This window comes from Crocodylus porosus, unplaced genomic scaffold, assembly GCF_001723895.1.
Source record: "Crocodylus porosus isolate Cpor-Errol unplaced genomic scaffold, CroPor_comp1, whole genome shotgun sequence".
Taxonomy (NCBI): Eukaryota; Metazoa; Chordata; order Crocodylia; family Crocodylidae; genus Crocodylus; species Crocodylus porosus.
This window is the reverse complement of record NW_017728906.1, coordinates 46315903-46323661: the sequence shown is the minus strand read 5'-3', so window position 1 is coordinate 46323661 and position 7759 is coordinate 46315903. Positions and strand designations below refer to the sequence as shown.

Below are 7759 nucleotides of genomic sequence, written 5' to 3'. Positions count from 1 at the left end.
AGCCCCCAAGGTTTGGAATAGACTGCTGCCGGAGGGGGTTCAAGCACCCACTTTGAACGTCTTCAAGACACATTTGGATGTTTAACTTGCTGGGATCCTATGATCCTTGCCAACTTCCTGCCCCTGGGGCAGGGGGCTGGACTCGATGATCCTTCGGGGTCCCTTCCAGCCCGAATGTCTATGAAATCTATGAAACTCCCTGGCAGGAGCTGTTGAGTGTGGGACATTTTTTTTTTATTTTAAAGAGCTGGGAGACTGAGATCAGGAGAGCAGGAGGAGAATGGGGGCTCATGGCAGATCCCCCCATACAGCATGGGGCAGTGGGGAGCAGCGGGGATTACCCCGACACCTTGCAGGAACTGATGAGTACAGGCTTTTTTTTTTTTTAAGAGCTGGGACACTGGGGTGGACAGGGTAGCCATTGACGGGGCTGGGAGAGTGGGTCGGGGATGGGGCCTGTTTGATTTGGAGAGTCAACCAATTCTGCAGTGGCTGAATCAATTCAGGACAGTGATTCGAATCACCGAATCGAATCACTGTCCCCTGAATTGGCCAAATCCAAACCCAGAGTGAATACTAGCTGCTTCGCACAGGCCTAGTAGCTAACCAAAAGCAACAGTGTCTGTTTGTGAAGAATAGGAATGTTGCATGAGCTGCCTGGTCTTTCACAGAGTGCTAGGAAATGGCTCCAAAAATGTATTAATGCTACTAACAGATTTTAAAAAAAAGAGTTCTCCCACTAAATCTGTCCTCTTATGTAGTCCAATACATTCCCAAGTTTTAAGAGTGGCTGTAAGCAAATTTAGCTGAAAAGTCCTAGCATGGTCTGGTTCCCTGAGGGCTTCAGATAAATGAGCTATCAAAATCTGATGGCACCCACTGTTTCTCAGAGGCTCCTCAGTCAGCTGTTTCTCACAGAAGTTTCTTCTTTCCATAAGTGTTCCCTTCATTACAAACAAAGGCTGAGCTCTTTAGGATCATGTTAGACTGGAGTCACCCTATAAAGTAAAGTGCTGTTGAGCAGGGCAGTCTTGGAAGGGTGGTGGGGGGGAGTTGTTTGGCTCCTTGCAGCTGAAGGGACTTGAAAAGTAGACTCTGATACTGGTGATTGGATTTGAAAGAATGAGATGTATTTGGGAAATCTCATCAGACACTAGGATAATTGATGACTTGCATTTATGTCCTGTGTCTAAGATATACATAATTGCAATCATTCTGAGAAAAACTAGGGCTGGCTGTATGCCAGCCTGGTTAAGTGTGTGGTGCCTTTTGTTTTTCTTCTCTGCTCAGAAATTACCACTGTTCTGTTAAGGGAGGCAATCATGTGCCTTGGTGAGGATCAGAAGACTGATTCTGAAGTCCAGTCCTCCAAAACAGTTCCCTAATGTCCAATGGTATCAAGAGATGCCACAGTGCAAGGTGTGCTGCTGACCAAAGTGACTGGTTCTTTGCTCATCCTGTGTAGTCTAAGGCAGGAGTCCAATCAGAGGAGGGATCCCTGTCTGCCACCATGGACAAATAGAGCAATGTAGGTGTCCTTTGTTCCAGAAGCCCACTAAGGATTTAATTCCACCAGAAATAAAGCTTGGTATGAGCTTGGCTACAGGGAACATAGCTTAGATTTTCCCAATTGAGAATCGGCAGCAGCCCTCAAAATGCTGGTAGAATGACTCAGCAGAAAACAAACAAATTCATCCAACAGAACAATGACTCAATTTATAGAGCAGTTTAGTTCCTTGACCCCCCTGCCCTTTGTAAATTAGTTTTGTAGCGCTTCAAATAATGCACAGAAATCAGAGAATACTCCAATCAAATGCCCCATATCCTATGTCCCTTCCTCTTCTATTAGGACATTTTGGAAGTGGAAAGAAATGTGATGTTCCTAAAACAACTAGTGACCTTGAGCAGAAAGAGCCCTTTGTTCAGTCACCCTTGACAGGCAAAAGGGCACAGAGAGGTAAATGTGTTTAGAAAGGAGTCATCTGTGTTTTCCTTTGCAATTTGATTGGGATAGCAGGGTTGTAGAGTTATCCCTCAACCCATTTCAACTGCAAAACAATCATTTAGTCACCACCCAGGCATCTGCAGCTGGTTCTATCAGAGACGTAGATGCAGCTGAATGCTTTGGCGATACGAGAAAATGATTTCTGACAGAAACTGACACTGCCATGGAGCCTGGGGAAAAGGCAGTATTACCACAGTGTAAGCAGCCAGTACGAAAAGAACTTTTCCCTTCCCGCCCTCGCTCACCCATCCACCCACCTACCCTTTTTGTATCAGAAAAATTTAAACTACCATTAAAAAGGCATTATTAGTATTTAATTAGATTGGAGTCCTCTCTGCGATGTTGGATCCTCTTGCTGATGTCATCATGGTTGTCATGGTTACAGGCGAACAAGCTGTTCAGTGTGGAGCATCAGCTGGGCGGGGTGGAATCTATGGAGAAATCTGATACAGAAAAAGAGAGAGAAGCAGCTGCCATCACCAGGTGAGCGGGAGGGAGAGAGAGCGTGAGAGCAAAATACTTAGCAAACAAAAGCAATAAGGGGTTGTGTTATTACATTCACGCTCCTCAGTACAAGTTATGAAAGGAAATTACCCATTGACAGTACAGGGGGAAAAACCTAGACAATTAACAATTAAGAAAAGAGCCTATGCTGACACATGCAAAAAGCTATTGAAACATAAAGTCTCCTCCCAGTTAGACAGTCCATCCAATGGGCAAAAATGAGGGGGGAGCAGGAGTGATGCTGATGAGAATTCAGCAGCGTTCATATGTTCAATATTCAAGTATACACATGTATGTGTGTGTGAGATTATATGAGATACATAAATATGTGTAAGACCCCCATGTAGAACACTGAATAATAATGAAAGACAAATCCCACCCAAACAAGCTATGAAAGGAGCCTCCCAAAAATTAGCATTTTATTTCTCTCAATCTTTTCCTCTTAAGGGGAATGAAATTAAAATGCAGCTTTTCATACAATGTCTAGCATTGCTTCTTATGTAATAATCCTCTTTCCCTAAAAGAGACAGGTCAGCAGTTGCTGCAGGCTCCTGCACAATCAGTGCTCATCTCAGAAAAATCTCCAGCTTTCTCTGGGATTTTCCAGTCACAACCTATTAAGCATTTGTCTGTAAAGAAGAGCTGGGCTAGGGGAAGTGGCTTTTCCAGAAAGTGCTTAGGCAGATTTGTGATTATTAACAGAGTGGTCCCATGGTTTTGCCATGATAACAATGACACTTTTTTTGTATTTGGAAATGTAACCTTAGTGGACAGTTAAATGTTAATGCATGTATTGGCTGTCAGTCTAAAGAACCACTTTATAAATCAACTTTACTTTCCAGTGGGAAGGGGGAAGCACTGAGTTTGTTCTGCCCACTACATTTCCTTCTCTTGATACCTGAGTAATGTTGTCATTTTCCTGGATTTAAATTTGGAGAGTCAGATTTTTATATCACAGTCTAGTACCTAATGGCTGGGTATTACCAGTGAAGATCAGCGATACCTAAGATGTATGCTGGAAGAAAAAATTTTTATTAAAAATTTTTAATCTTAAAATGCTTATTTGTCAAAACTTTTCATTGAGAAGGGCCAGTTTGAAAAAATGTTTAGATGCTTTAAAAAAAAAACATTTTGAAATTGTCATTGTTTTGTCTCTATACAAAATAATTACTTTGGTTCAAAGTGACTTTGTTTCTAAGTTTGAGCAAACTACAGTAAATTGAAAAATATTCATAAAGTTCTTGAAAGGAAGATGAACAGTTGCACTTGACATGACTTGAATTATATGTTTTTTTCCAATTTGCAAAAAAATTGGATTTCAGCTTTTTGCCTTGCTCAGCATGAGTTGTTTGGGTTTTTTGATCTTGACAATTCTTGTATGATGGGAATACCATTTCTACCCAGTTCTGGTTTATACCACAGAGCATGTTACAGTTTCTCGGCTAACAAGGATTTTTTTTTCTGTCAGACAAGAAAAGTCCATGGGAGTTAATATTCTTGAACTCCATCAAAGGCTAGGGAAAGAAATTACACATAAACTGGTTTAAGTGATCAGAAACTGGTTTAAACTTGTAACAGAACATAAGTTCAGTGCACATAAACCACTATCAAAATGGCTGAAACTGATTTAAGATAAACCTAGTTGAATGTAGTATCAGACTTTACTGATTTGGGTCAAGCTGGTTTATGAAACTTCTGTCCCAGGCCCCTTCCTGGTTCAAGTTACATAACAGTCCCCCAGCAACCCAGAATACCTTCCAGCCCTGGGCTGGGCTACACTGTCTGCTCCAGAGAGCAGGGCCAGCCCTGCCCCTCTGCTTCCTAGCTGGAGCAGTGAGGGCTGGCTGACAATGAGGTGGGTGGGGCAAGCCTGGCTGGGGATGCAGTGCAGTCTGCAGTGGAGGGGGTAGGGGGGGCGGGACTGCTCCCCCAGGCAAACACCAGCTGGGGGCTCAGGCCAGGGAGAAGGGCTAAACACCCCTTCCTCCACTCAAGCTTACTGCTGGCTGCAACTGTAAACTACAAATCCCAGAGGCACCTGGAAGCAGGAAGAGGAAGTAATGAGCAACCCTGTGGAGTCCTGCTGCTGGGATTGTGGACTGCAAATCCCAGAGACCTCAGGGGCAGCAAGAAGAGGAAGTGAACACACAGCCTATGCTGGCTACTTGCCAGAGAGCCATGATCTAGCACCCCTTGCTTCTGGCTTGAGCCACTGCAGGCATGTGGCTGAATTTCCTGAATCAAAAGTGATTGTCTGCTCATTTGCTTATTGGTTTAATCTTTGCAGCTTAAACTAACCCGCAAAGATTGAATCAGTTCAGCCTCAGGCTTTTTGACTGCCTGTACTTATCCCAAGTGGTCCAGGTATGTTAAAAAAAAATGTCCTGCTAGAGAAGGCATATTTATTCATCTCTTGCAACAATAAAGACATCAGATTCTCTGTTCTTGCACTGCCCTCACATCATCCCACTGATGTCACAGGGATTGTGTGGACCTGTCTCAAGACTAAACATAGCCTATGTTTGTACACATGCTTGGGGGTGGTGCATTTAAATTAGAGCAGCTCCTGGATAGCCAGTATTAAGTATTAATACAGTATTAAGCTCCTGTGCATTTTAAAATGTCCACAGGATTTTTTTTATCTAAACTCACTCAACAAGGTTTAGATAAAGCACCCCTGCATCCATTTTAAAATGCATGGGAGCTTAATACATGTGATGATGAAGTGACACTGGAGTGTTCTAATTAAAACACAAACAAGTACATGTATAGGCAGCCTAATAATGTATGTCCTTTTTTGTACCCAGATGGCAACACTTCTGGCCTGAGCTTTTGACTAGATGATGAGTGGTCACATCCCCAAGCAGAACTTTGGAACCACGGGTGCTCATAGGTTGTGGAACGCAGGCCCAACTTGTCTAGAGGGGCACTCAGAAATTGAGGAACCAAGTAGCAGTGGCTGCCTCTGAAAATATGAACTCTAATCCATACCTGTGTTAACAAAAACTGCAGGCAAACACAATGCATAATCATCAGTTTTATATCTTAATGATCTGAGACCTCAGCCTGACCTGAATTGTAAGGGGGGAAAGGAACTTAAAGAGCAGTAATGAGAAAAATGTTCTTTTTGTTTATTCCCTGTACAGGAAATATATTCAGCACAGGTAGGAGAACCATCACCAGGTGCAGACTATGTAGCATTGCTTGATGCTTCTAATCTTTTACTTATTACCGGTGTCTCCATTTTCTGTTTTCTTCATCAAAGGTATGTTTTTGTCATCCTTAAGCTGAGTGCTATTTACTGGGATCAATGAACAAGGAGTACTCTGCAAGTAAGAAACTATTCAGCTAAGGTACCTTCTGACCTGGAAAGATGGTCCTGTGCTTAATAGTGTAGTGGGATCTGGGTGGTGTGAATTCAGTTGTGTTGTGCCATAAATAGACTGGGACCTTGGGCAAGTAACTCAACAGCCCATTCCCCACAGGGGCTTAACAGTTCTTTTTTTTACCCATTGGACAGGATGGTGTGAGATTTTTTCTTTTTAAATCAGTTAGTGATTCTGATGCAGGGTTGCTAAGCCAAAACAGTTTGGGGGTTTTCATAATCTCATGTCTTTATGAATACGTTTTACATTATGTAAATGTAACCCCAGACCCTGGGCAAGGAACATGTTCAAGTTTAGGGGTTTAATACCAAAAATAGTAGAAATATTCAGTTGTCAGTAAAAAGTTTGAAGACGCTCATTGTGACAGGATGGGCCCTTGGGAAGGCCATAGCAACTCCTAGAGCCACCCTACTCCTACTCACACTTCTGGTCCTCTATATGAACCCCTCCTTGTTTATCTCATCTGTCACATTTTGACGTTCCTTTGACATTAATAGGAAGGCTGCCTCTGAGTCCTGGAGTGCCCTCACCAGTGCTTTTGCCTAGCCTCATTCTCTGGTCCCCTCAGCCCAGGCATATTCCATGTCTCAGCCCCTTGGCATCTGTAGCCCAGGACAAGATTGCTCTTAATACAGCCCCCTCCCCAGCATTGGTAACCCAGGGCAAAGCTGCTCTCTACTCTGCCCCCTAAAGCATTTAGGCTTCTACCCTATGGAGTCCACTGGGTTCCAGACCATGGAAAGGCTCTTTACTGGGTGCCTCTGCAGCCTCCAATCCACCCCATCAACCTTTTCTAGTATAAAACTAGGGGGAAAAGAAACCAACACAAGCAACCACTTTAACTCCAAGTCCCTTCCCCCTACACTCTTGGTCATTATAATACTGTATGACCACCTTCCTGTTCTCTAGCTCCCTCAGCCTTGGGAGTACCTGCCATGGCTTGAAGCTCACTCTCCCCACCAGTTTGAGCTAGCAGGATATTCTCTCAGCAGGGTTCTAGGCTTCTCTGTCTCAGTAACCCAGATTTATATTCACTGAGCTCCTTCCCCTGCCAATCAGGTGTTATTTTGGCCAGCTGTAGGTGTGTTCCCATACTTTGATTGGTAGCTTACTACCTGAGCTGTTCCTTTGCCACCCTCCCTCCTGCAACTAAACTCTGTTCAACTTCCTGGGGCCCTTTCTGCTGCAGTCTCTCCCCTAAAGTAACAAGAGCCCCAGGCTTCCTGTTACAATCATTAAACCTATTTTTTGGGTTGGCAATCCTGCTCAACTGCAGTAGTGATTTTATACTAAGCTCTCCTAACATCCCCTTCTTACCTCCAGACCCTGATCCCACACCCTGCAACATGCTGCCCTCCTCCAGCCTATGTCCCAGCCTTACCCCTACTGGCCCTGCCCAGTAACTTCCCAGCATAGACCCCCATCCAATGGAAAGCTATTGTCTGCCTACCTGTGAGATGAGGAGTGTTACAGGCAAAAGGAATGATGCATCAACAGCAGAAGGCTTGGGAGGAGAGGCAGGGAGCTATGAAGTGTCCTCAGAGCTAGAAAACCCTGAAAAGAGCGCTCTTCAGGGTGTTGCACTCCCTCTCAGACACCAAGTGGCATTACTGTGCTCCATTTGTCCTTCAGCCATATCTCCAGCTTCTTTCCAGCCACGAAGCTTGACTGAAGCTCCGGTGGCTTTCTGTTTTTTACAGACAGCTTAATTTTCTTGCAGCATTTATAGACAGGTATTTTTACATTTGATTTTGAGAAAGTGGCCATAAATGTACAGCCAGTTGGCAACATTGTTGTGAGGTACTCAGACATTACAGTGATGACAGCAATTCAAAACCTGTCTACATATCAGTTATTATAGCAC

At 43.8% G+C, this 7759-nt stretch overlaps 2 long non-coding RNA genes across 2 annotated transcripts in view; one reads left to right on the top strand and one right to left on the bottom strand.

Moving 5' to 3' along the window:
* LOC109305903 overlaps window positions 1–7759 on the top strand; it is a 45859-nt gene that overhangs the window by 19475 nt on the left and 18625 nt on the right. The window contains exon 2 of the long non-coding RNA XR_002099760.1: window positions 2391–2488. This is a non-coding gene — a long non-coding RNA (uncharacterized LOC109305903). The remainder of the gene's footprint in view (window positions 1–2390; window positions 2489–7759) is intronic.
* On the bottom strand, window positions 2303–7538 carry LOC109305904. The gene is made up of 3 exons (XR_002099761.1): window positions 7346–7538; window positions 5875–6007; window positions 2303–2448 (listed from the first exon to the last, which is right to left on the bottom strand). It is a non-coding gene; the product is annotated as an uncharacterized LOC109305904 (long non-coding RNA).